Source organism: Camelus ferus, chromosome 3, assembly GCF_009834535.1.
Source record: "Camelus ferus isolate YT-003-E chromosome 3, BCGSAC_Cfer_1.0, whole genome shotgun sequence".
NCBI classification, from domain to species: domain Eukaryota; kingdom Metazoa; phylum Chordata; class Mammalia; order Artiodactyla; family Camelidae; genus Camelus; species Camelus ferus.
In genome coordinates, this window is record NC_045698.1 from 27,390,447 (window position 1) to 27,402,991 (window position 12,545).

Sequence of the window (12,545 nt, forward strand, 5' to 3'; positions counted from 1 at the left end):
CATGCGCAAAGGGACCAGACATGACTCAGCGTTCCAGGGACAAGAGCTGACAATCAATCAAGAGACCACCTCCAAGTGAGAGTGTAAGAGAAAGGGGAGACCAAAACCACTGCCTTTCCTCCTTTGGATCAGCCCGCCTCCTGTTCTTGGGGGTGTACTTTTCCTTTTCTAAATAAATCTTTTAAAATCTTTTGCTACGCAGGAGCGTACCGTCTCCCGACTGTAAACTTACACTTCCGGTATGACAAGAACTGGGGTCTTTACCTTTTGGGGTAACGGTTCCACTAGAACTTGCCAGGGGCAGGGCCTGACCCTTAATTTATCTGTGTGAGTTTAGAACTGTAGCCCTCGCACTTTAGTGCTCTGAGGAGTGACAGAGGTGCTTTTAAAATAAGAGTGATTCCAGATTGAGTAGGTTTGGGGTGGAGCCCAGCCACTTGCACTTCTAAGTCGCTCTCTCTCAGGTGACTCTCATCTAATTCATTCTCAGAGGCTAGCACAGTATCAGTGCTAAGGCTGAAAGTTAATAGCAACGAGAGAAGGAATTTTTCTCTCTCATCTTTCCACGCCTGATAAGTGAATGTACTAATACGGGGCCAAGACAAAGACCATCATGTTGACTATGCTTTTGGAAGTGAGACCTTTGACAGACTATACCTGGGTGCAGAGAGATACCCCACAGCATGAAGCTGGCCTTTGAACCTACTTTTGTTGCCTATGTGTGAGTATGTGGTGAGTACACATGCATACACAAATTCATTAAAATCATATTCATTACCAACAATTAAAATATTTTTGATGCAAATGAAGAGAATGAAAAATACCGTATCACTTACATGTGGAATCTAAAACAACAACAACAACAACAACACAAGTGAACTTATTTAAAAAACAGAAAAAGACTCACAGACATAGAAAACAAACCTCTTGTTACCAGGGAGGAAATGGGGTGGGAAGGGATAAATTGAGAGTTCAAGATTTGCAGATACTAACTACTATATATAAAATAGATAACCAACAAGTTTCCACTGTATAGCCCAGGGACTTGTATTCAATATCTTGCAGTAACCTATAATGAAAAGGAATATATGTATGTATGCGTATGACTGAAACATTATGCTGTACACAAAAATTGACACAACATTGTAATTGATTATACTTCAATTAAAAAATAGCAAAAATGAAACAAAAAAATAGTTTTGAAAAATATAAGAAGAAGGAAACTCCTCTAGATTGAAAAGGTAACAAAGAGATATGGCAATGAAATGCAATATGTAAATCTTGATTAGATTCTGAGTTGAACAAAAATAAATTATGAAACAATGTTGGGACAATTGGAGAAATTTCAATACGGGCAATTAAATGATAAAGCCATTGTTACTTTTTTTTAGGGGTGATAATGGTGTTATGGTTAAAATAGAGAATGCCCTTATTCTTAGAAGGTAGATGCTTAAATTTCTAGGGAAGAATTGTCATGATCTGCACAACTTCCTTTCAAATGATTCAGGAACTCATTTATATGCATACATATCATGTGGCAAAATGTTAGCATTTGGGTGAATCCAGTGACGGGAATAGAGTTATCTGCTGTACTTTTGTTTACGCTTTTCGAAGGATTTAAAATTTAAATACAAAAAAATGGGGAAATGGGAAAACTAGAGTGATATTACATATTCATTCAGATTTGTGGCTTTCCTTGATAAGTCTGATTTCCTGATAAAACAAGTAGCCGGAGTTTCACGGAGCCTATGTAGTTTGCCATAACCACTTGGCTCATGAAAGTCACCTACCGGGCCAGAGGAGGTGTTTGATTTGCAACCCATGAGAGGAAAGTCAAGAGCCCTTGAAATTCTCCTCCTGGCTTCTCCTTATAGGATTGTGTCTCTTGAATCCAGTAAGACTGACCTGAAGTGTCTTTTGTTGGGGGAAGTCCTTTCATCTTGAAAAGACCAAGTGGGAACCGGGGAACAGAAGGCTTGGGCCCACCATGTAGGCTGTGTCTGTTCTGGACACACACAAAGCCTACTGTGAATCTCCAAGATCAGTGGCCAGATCAGGATAGGAGGTGAAGGATCCAGTCAGCAGCAATGAGTGACTCAACCTGAGCCATCATTGTCTCCATCTGCTGGGATTTGGAGTCCTGGCCATATAGGTCAGGATGAGCAGAATGCACCCTGGCTGGTAGGTAAAGAAGTAACCCCAAGAGAATCACAGTGAAATCATGACGGAGACTGTCTTTGGGAAGCAGTGTTGGGAAATAAGCCTGAGGAGGAAAGATAAGTGATTTCAACTTTATAGATACTATTTATTCTTTTCATTTTAGAAAAGATTTCATACAAACATGACAAAACTCTTGGTGATGGATCCATTGGTGTTTGTCATGTGGCATAAATTCATATTTTATGGAATGACAAGAAAAATTTAAACATAAAAAATTCTTTTCTTCCCTTTGACCTCCTCTCCCCGCACTGCATTGTGTATCTGCACTGTGCATCCACCAAACCTCCCCCATTGATAGGAACACCTGCTCAACCACAAACAGCAACGTTCTCCTAGCATCAACAAGACAACTCCTTAAAAGATAACATTCCTTCTTGATCTTGTAAGGGGTCACATGACCCACCAGGATGATGCTTAGATCTGGATTGTGTAAACTGTCAATAATCTGTCATTTGATGTACAGCCCTTGGTCTCAAAAAACTTATGTAACTGTGCCTTGATTTCCAACCGGCAGAACAGTTCTCAGAGTTTTCTGAGGTGCTTTTCCCAGGTTATAATCCTCTAATCTGGCTCAAATAACATGTTTCATTTCTTTCTTAGACTGATTAATTTTTTGTTGATAGTTATTACTACTTTGTGCTTTTTCCTCCCCCTATTTTAAAAATTTCTCAAAAACAAAAAATCAAAATGTTACTTCTACCTTACACAGGACACAAAGATTTCCACAGGTGTCCTATACCATGGATGTGTGAACTTTAGAAATATTGTCTCTTGACTGAAGGAAGAGGAAGTAGAATCACAAACCCTAATTTTCCTGAAGACAAAGAACCGCAGATTTTAAATTTAAATCCCCAGGGTCACTGTTTTTTGATACGGGATTTCCCTTTAATTCCCCATCAGTAAAAGAAAGAGCCAAGCAAGGCAAAATATGAGACAAAAAAATGTGTAAGATCTTTCTTATGTATGATATAATTTCCCTTCTCTTTTTTTCTGACTCTGGAAGTTAATAAAGCAAAGTCCCTCACTTATGATGTCATCTCCCCTCTTTTTTGATTTTGGAAGCTCATAAAATTTAAAAACATTCATAGTACTACAATTGATGACTCCTTTGGGATCTTAGCTAAATAGAGCCATTTCTCACTATAAAGTTTCTTTTGGCCTATTCTAATCCTCAGCAATGCATGAAAATAAAACAGGATAGGAAGGGAGCTTTGTCTGGTGGTGACGTTATGCAGTGCAGGACAGGGAATGGCTGACACACAGGGACTGGGTTGAGTGTCCCACCTCCTGGGCTGGGATGGGGCTGGCGCTGATGGAAAGATTCTGGGATTCGGATCCCAGGCGTGGTGAACCGAGTCTTCTAGAGGACAGGAGCTGATACTCTTGCTAAAGGAAGGACTTAAAACACCAGTAGGACCATGAACCTTGTTGGGATGGGACTGAGTTTACACTATCCTGTCTGGAGACAACTGGCTGTGTGCATGTAACACTAAGTTAATTTGTCCTGGGGGCACTGCAGTGTGAAGGGAGAGTCTGTAAAAGGAGAAAACTCAAGGAGAAACCAGACATCACCCAGAACCAAACGGAAGGACAACAGGAACTAGTAACTCTCCTGGACCATATCAGTTTACAGGAAATCTAAGCAGAATTAGTGGGAGCCCTAAACTCCTTGAAGTCTGATCAAGATGGGTGAGTTTGGGGTATATTCTTAGAGATTCACTTTTGATATTTGTGTTTGCCATAACTTTCAGGTGTAATTTGGTCTGCTCTATAAAATTGATAATTATAGCTACTTTTTATTGGGAGATTAACATATTCCAGGCGAGGCACACAGATTTTGTATGTAATATCTAATCTAGTACTCACATGATTGCTATGCCCATTTTGTAGATAAGGGCACCCAGATTAAGAAGTAAAGTGAGTGACCTAAGGGGCTGAAGACGTCCTCAGACCTAAGTTTGTGTGATGGCCCAAATACACTTTCTTAAATACACCCAGTGGCTCTCAAATCTGACTTCACAATAGAATAATCTGGGGGTGCTTTTAGCAAATGCTGGTGGCCGGACCCATGTGGCCCAAATAAACTGTAGTATTCGGGTGAGGTGCCTGAGAACCTGTTTCCTTTAAAGCTTCCAGATAATTCTAATGGTTAGTCAAGATCAAGAATCTGACTTATCTTGGAGGACTTCCAATATAATCAAAGCTGCCCTGTAGTATAGTAGGCAAAATAACCCACCCCCCACCCCAAGATGTCCAGCGTCTAATCTCTGGGACTGTAAATATGTCACCTTACGTGGCAAAGGGGGACTTGCTGGGAAGTAAGTCAAGGATCTTGAGCTGGGGAGATGGTTTTGGATTATCCAGGTGGACCCAATGTACTTCATGATCCTTACACAGGGAAGAGGGAGGCAGGTATGCTGATGTCAGAGTGATGCTGATGAGAAAGACTCTATTTCAGCCATTACTGGCTTTGAAGATGGAAGGAACACAGCCCTACCCACACCCTTGATTTTGACTCAGTGAGACCCATTTTAGAGTTCTGACCTATGAAACTCTAAGATCATAAATATGTGTTGTTTTAAGCCACTAAATCTGGCCTTTTGCTTATACTGGAAGTGGTATAGTTACATGTCAGACAATTTGACCTATGTTTGTTGGCTCTCTATCCAACCGTTTGTACACCTGCTTGCCCATCCATCCACCCATCTCTCTATCAATTCAGAAAATATTTACGGAAAACCTACTAATAGTGTGAGGCAGGGATTGTCTTTTCCATTTCATGGGTGGGCAAACAGGCACAAGAAATTAACGACGGAGGCCAGGCGTAACTCCCAGGCTTTGGATCCCTATGTGCACTGCTCTTCCTCCGTAGTATAAGTTACCTCTGGATTTCTAATTATTAGAATCCAAGGCTTTGTGGGTAGGGACTCAAATATGGCCATAGCTGACCAATAGAGGAAGTATTTTGGTGGATGTAGATTTCTGCAGAGTTCTTTAAGTCACAAAGTTGTTGAGGTGTGACAGCTGCACGGCTGGCTCCGGGGTAGTCCTGCCTGTGTCAGTGTCTGGAGCCTTCATCAGCCTCTACAGCATGGGATTGGTGACTAGGCCACCCTTCTGAGATTGGTGCTTAGAGCAGTACAGCGCCCAAGGTCTGAGATCAGCCTATAGCAGATTGCAGGATTTTTAAAAACTATAGAAGACAATTTTCCAAATGAAATGTGTTAAAGATAGATATACACTAAAGTCACTCCAGCAGAGGCAGGAATGTCAGAAACTCATTTTTCCTACCCCAACCCTCTGATGCGTCTCACTGGAATTCCCAGGACTCCTTAGAGCAATTTGAAATTACTGGGCTGTAGGACTAGTGGAGGGGCGGGGGGTGATGACTGGCAGCCTCTGGCTAGCCATGATGAACATAATCTTGTACAAATATCTTTTCATTTTAAAAGGAACGTATACTCGCTCTGCATCATGATATTGATTAGGAAGAGGAGGAAGATAAAGATGATGAAGAGTCAGAATGATTAATCGAGAGGTATTTACTAAAGGAGGCAGTGTGAGGAAATAGAAAATGGTGTTTAGCTCAGAGCCAAACAGCTCTAGCTGCCAGCCCCAACGGATGCTGCTGTCGGATTGCTGTGTTAACTCAGACAAACCCCTTCACCATTTTCAGTGATGATCACCTTCCCTCAAGTTCAAGGATTAAATTAGGTGATATATGCAAAAGCACTCAGTACAGTGCTTGGCACATGGCAGGTATGGAATAAAGGTTGGGTCAATCTTTTGCATCTGTATCGAGTACCTTTCAGGCTATAAGGCATTCTGTTAGGTGCTATTGCCAAAGATGAATAAGACAAAAATCTTTGCTCTCAAGGCTATTTGGAAAAACAACACAGTTTTGGAAAATTCATAGTAGGATGATTATTACAGTGTAGTGTATTTCAAGTACACAATAAGAAGTCCAGACATGAGAAATTAGTCTGCACTGGAGTGGTCCTGAAATGCTGCTTGAGGCATGGGCAGGATTTGGTGGGATGAGAGAGCAGGACAACAGTGTAAACCATGGGAGAAAGAATGCTAACAAGGAGGATCTCAGAGGCTACATAATTCTCAAAATTCTTCTTGCAAGGCTGGGAGGTGAATGGATGAACAGAGAGGTATTTCTCTTCACTGAGTGGGGAACAGAGAAAAGAAAGTCTAGGTTCTCACAGAGTCAGCCATTCCCAGCTGCACCCTGTGCAGCTGGGTGTCAGCCGTGGTGAATGGGGAGTCTAGGTAATGTTGGGTCACTCAAGTAATAATAGATTTTCACATGGGCAATGAGACTTGAAAAGTGATTGTAAGCAGGATACAAGACAGAAGAGAAGCTATGGGAACACAGAGAAGTAGGTTAGCAAACTGGCTTATCTCTGAGCTCTCGGGAAATGGATCCCCGTAGAGCAATCAGGAGTGGTAAACATTCTCTGAACCAAAGATAAGAGTGGTTGAAAAAAGGAGACTGAAAGATATCTATTTGAGAACATGCACACACACATACACACAAGAATACCAATGCCCTTCAGTAGTCAGTTTTTATTAAAATGGACATTACATTCCTCTATAAAAAATAATCAGTTTATCAGAGCTGCAGTAATCAAAACAGGGTGGCACAAAAACAGACATATGGATCAATGGAACAAAATAGGAAGCCCAGAAATAAACCCACAGATTTATGGTCAATTAGTCTTTGACAAAGGAGACAAGAATATTCAATGGAGAAAAGACAGTCTCTTCGATAAGTTGTCTTGGGAAAATTGGACAGCAGCATGTAAATCAATGAAGTTAGAACACTCCCTCACACCTTACAAAAATAAACTCAAAATGGCTTAAAGGCTTAAATATAAGACATGACACAATAAACTGCCTAGAAGAAAACAGGCAAAACATTCTCTGATATAAGTTTTAGCAACGTTCTCCTAGGTGTCTATGCAGGCAATAGAAATAAAAGGAAAAATAAACAAATGGGACCTAATTAAACTTATAATCTTTTGCACAGCAAAAGAAACCATAAGCAAAACAAAAAGACAGCCTACAAAATGGAAGAAAATATTTGCAAATGATGTGACTGACAAAGGTTTAATTTCCAGAGTATATAAACAGCTCATACAACTTAATAACAACAACAACAAAAAAAACACAACCCAATCCAAAAATGGGCAGAAGACCTAAACAAGCAGTTCTCCAATGAAGACATACAAATGGCCAATAGGTACATGAAAAAAATGCTCAATATCACTAATTGTCAGAGAAATGCAAATCATAACTAAAATGAGGTATCACCTCACACTAGTCAGAATAGCCATCATTAAAAAGTGTACAAATGATAAATGCTGCAGAGGGTGTGGAGAAAAGGGAACCCTCCTACACTGTTGGTGGGAATGTAGTTTGATGCAGCCCCTATGGAAAAGAGTATGGAGATTTCTCAAAAAACTAGAAGTAGACTTACCATATGGTCCACCAATCCCACTCCTGGACATATATTTGCAGAAAACTGTAATTTGAAGATACATGTACCCCAATGTTTACAGCAGCACTATTTACAATAGCAAAGAAATGGAAACAACCTAAATATCCATTGACAGATGACTGGATAAGGAAGCTGTGGTATATTTATACTGTGGAATATTACTCAGTCATAAAAAATAATAAAATAATGCCATTAGCAGCAATATGGATGGACCTCGAGATTGTCATTTTACATGAAGTAAGACAGAAAGAGAAAGAAAAATACCATGATATCACTTATATGTGGAATCTAAAAAAAGAAAAAGAAGACACTAATGAACTCATCTACAAAACAGAAACAGACTCACAGATATAGTAAACAAACTTATGATTACTGGGAGGGAAAGGGGTGGAAAGGGATAAATCGGGAGTTTGAGATTTGCAAATATTAGCTACTATATATAAAAATAGATAAAACCAAATTCCTTCTGTATAGCACAGGGAAATATATTCAGTCTCTTGTAGTAACCTATAATGAAAAAGAATATGAAAACGAATATATGTATGTATATATATGACTGAAGCATTATACTGTACACTAGAAATTGGCATATTGTAACTGAGTATACTTCAATTAAAAAAAAAGAAAAAAGTTTCTTTTGTATACCACAGGGAGCTATTTTCAATATCTGGTAATAACCTCTAATGGAAAAAATATGGAAATGAATATATGTATGTATATGCATGACTGGGACATTGTGCTGTACATCAGAGATTGACACATCATAATTGACTATACTTCAATTAAAAAAGAAAAAAAAATAGAAGAACTTTGAGTTCACACACCCAATATGTTTACTTATTTTTATGCATTATATATATATATATATATATATATACTACAACTATAAAATATTATGCACATTATAAAATATACATCATATACTACTAACAAAAATTTTTCAAGGAATACAAATACAATTTAATATAAACATTCCTAGTATCATTAGCCCATATTACCTAAAATATCATGTGAAGCTAAACCAACTAATAAGCCTTTGGGAAAGTAAGTGGTGGCTGTGTTGGGCACCAGTCTACTCATTCTTTTTTTGCAACAACCCACAGATTCAGCAGGTATCAGAGGTAACATCTGTGTGCTGTGACCACATGTCCAACCTCACCCCAGGCTGCCAACAGACCCGAACATGTTCTCAAATTAAAACTGAATTGTCATTTCCATCCTAAGTGTATTATTTTAGAGTAAATATTTTATGAAGCAAAACAATTTGTATGCAACTGGAAAGAGCTAGCAACTATTTGGCTGGGAAAATAAATGGCTTGATTTAGGAAAAGAGAGTAAAGTAAGACTTAGATGCAGCCTCCATAGAGCTCTGGGGAATAAGTTGACTGGATGAAGAACCATGGTCAACATTTTAGCAGGCTTCTGGCCAAGCTTAGAAACTGGGTTCCATCTGCTTTTTCCCTTCTTCAGTTAATCATTGTCTGGGAGCCCATTCAACTTATAGCTGTATTCACCATATTGTAGTACAGTGGTTTTCAAACTCATTGGTTTCCAGATCACATTGCATGCTTAAATATTATTAAAGATGGGGGGAGGGTATAGCTCAGTGGTAGAGCATATACTTCGCATGCCTGAGGTCCTGGGTTCAATCCCCAGTGCCTCCATTAAAAAAATAATAATAAACCTAATTACCTCCTCACAAAAATTTTAAAAAAATTATTGGAGGACCCTCAATAGTTTTGTTAATATGGGTAATAGCTGAGAAAGTTTTTACTTATCTAATAGTTTGTTTAAAATAATGACAATAAATTATTATATATTAACATGGATAACACTTATGAAAAATATATTTTCCAGAACAAAAATGTTAGTGAAAGGCGTGGCACTGTTTCACATTTTTGCAAGTGTCTTCAATGTATGGTGTAATAGAAAACAGCTGTATTCTCTTATTTGGTCTGCATTCAATCTGTTGTGACATTGTTTTGGTTGAAATATATGACGATATGGCCTCATACAGATATGTAGTTGGAAAAGGGAAGAATATCTTAACAGCCCTTTCAGATAATTATGGGATCTCTGGAAAATTCCACCAAACATCCATGAGAGAAAGAGAATGAAAAAGGTGAATAACAGTATTATTATGGAGATGGTTTTGACCTCATGGATTCTTCGAAAGGGGCTTGGTGATCCCCAAGGGCTCTTAAGGCCACACGTTGAGAACTGCTGTTCTAGCCTTTCTGTAGCTTTGTATGAGCTAGATGTACTTCCAGGGGACGTGGGGTTTCCTGTTATCTGTGGCTGATTCTCGAAGTAAACTAACTGTGCACTCCAAATGTACAACATCCAGGCTTGTTTCTAGGTTCTCCAGAAGAATTTCCCACCTATTTCCATAAAATAATGGCCCCATGACCACAGCACACATAGGTCAGATAGTCTGATTTTGCATGGAACTATGAGGAATCTGAAAAAAGATCACTTATGGAGGTTGTTTTGCTTTTAATTTTCTTCATTATTAATATTATTGATGTAAAAGATTTAACTCCAGGCAAGGAGTCACATTTGTTAACCTTAGTTAACTTATTTATGTAAAACTACTTACTGGTTGCCTCCTGTGGGGTCATGTCCTAGGTAATCAGATTGTAAGACTGAATCAAACAGTCCTATCATGCCAGGAAGCTCCCAGTCCTTGAAATACAAACAGGTAATCACAAAGTCACACCATTCACAAACACAAACTCAGTAATCAATTTAAATTCCACGGAAGGAAAGAGGCCAATTGGCTTGCGAAGCCATGGAATTGCTTTCCTGTTTGTATTACAACTAGGAAAAGAGACAGGAAGTGATGGCTGTCAGAAAGTTTGAAATGAAGAGGGAATTATGGAAAACACCCCAAGGAACAGCTTTTCCTTTCACAGTCAGCTCAGGATCTTAAAAATATTTTTCTTGAGAAGTGAACAAAGGTGACATTTTTACCCTTTGGGCTTAGAAGCAGGTCAGTGCACATTTTGAAAATAAATAACTTCTGGCTGATTTGATGCAGATGTCACCCACAGCTGTCCAAGCAGGGGCAGAGAGGGTGTCAACAATTTGCCACAATTTACATTCAGAATTTGGCAGAATTCAGGAAATGTAGATTACTTGTGTATAGAACAGTTTGTTTCTCTTTATGCAGCTTAAATATTCATTATCATTATTTTTTTAATATTATGATACCAGATAACTAAGTGTCTGCATAGAAGCTGTCATCTTTATTTTATAAAGTTAAACATTTATACCTGTTAAACATTTTTGAGCACTCATTAGACACCAGGTGTTTACACTGAGTGAATAAATGATGAATGAAACCCTAACTTATGGTAGCTACTTATTTATTGAAAGATATGGCTAACATATCATCAGCTGCTATGAATTACATCAAACGTATTATATGTTTTTCAACAAACCATTGATAAACTTTTAGAGAAGTGCTGTCCAATAGGATTTCTTGTAATGTAGAAATGTTCTCTATCTGTGCTGTCCTCTGTGGTAGCCATTAACCATATTCTGATGTTGAGCACTTGAAATGTGGCTAGTGGAACCGAGGAGCTGAATTTTAAATTCTATTTAACTTTAATTAGTTAAAATTAGTCAAATGTGACTGGTGGCTGCAATATCGGACAGCCCACTTCTAGAGGATCAGAGCCACACACCACACTTTTGTTTTCTAAACCTCTCAGCAACATGAATTCTAGGCATGTAATAGGATTTTAAAAGATACTTTTGTATTAAATTATATTAGTCATATTGTACATTTATATTAAGGCTTATCTGGGTTAATGAGAAGATTAACTCACTACTTACTCTGCCCTGAAGATTTGGAAATAATCACTAGAAGATTCATGGGACTAAATCTCTCATCAATTTTCTTGGTCACTTTAAATGAGACATTTACAGACATAGACAGTCTGGACTGTCATAGACTAGAGAAGGCATTTGGGCTTTTTGATATTATAATCATCTATCAATTAGAAAGCCAAGCCAGAAATAACTGGCAAAAGAGTAAAAGCAAAGGCAGAAAAGAAAGGCCATTAATGTAAATCTGGTTCCTTGGAGATAGTGGGAAGAAGTGTACTTGGGCAAAGGAACTATAATGCTTTGGCAAAAATGCAGAAATTGAGATGTCATGTCCATTAGAGACATAGCAACACCTGAGAGTTATAGGGGATGCAGGTTTTGCGGTCAGAGGTTCTCAGCACAGTTAGACAGATAAAGACAAAAAGGCAGACAGCTACATAACAATCCAAGAATCAGAGAATAATAAAGAACAATCAAAGGAGTATCATGTGACAGCAATTTTTTAGTTGCCAAACTAGATGTTTGGAAAGAAATGTGAGTACAGAGGAAGCTAAATTCCCATTGGACAAAGGTGGTAGAGAGTGTGTTGTTTGAAGTTAGGCTGCGATCTGAAGTCTTCACTCTTCACCCCTGAATCAATTTTTCTTTTTTGGCCCAGTTACTTAACCTGAGTTTTGACTTTCTTACCTATCAAATTGGAATAATATTAGCTAGCAGGAAAGATTGCTGCGAAGGATGGCCCAGAGCCTAACACACAGTAGATACTCAAGACTCCAAGACTAAGTTGTTATGACTATTAATTACTTGCACCAGGATCTTCTGGAAGCAGAACAAATAGAGGAAATGTGGTGATGTTGGTGATAGACAAGGAACATGTGAATTTGACTTGGATAGAGGTTGTTGGAAGAAAGAATAGGAGATAAGTTTAACAGGTAAGATGGGCCCACTGAATTTCTTATCCTTGAAATCCTGACAGAATCTA

General features: G+C 38.5%; 1 protein-coding gene and 1 non-coding gene across 5 annotated transcripts in view; one reads left to right on the forward strand and one right to left on the reverse strand.

The window, feature by feature from the left end:
- FYB1 (FYN binding protein 1) overlaps positions 1-12,545 on the reverse strand; it is a 143,044-nt gene that overhangs the window by 106,787 nt on the left and 23,712 nt on the right. The window lies entirely within an intron of this gene.
- TRNAA-CGC lies at positions 9,322-9,393 on the forward strand. The gene has a single exon. It is a non-coding gene; the product is annotated as a tRNA-Ala (tRNA).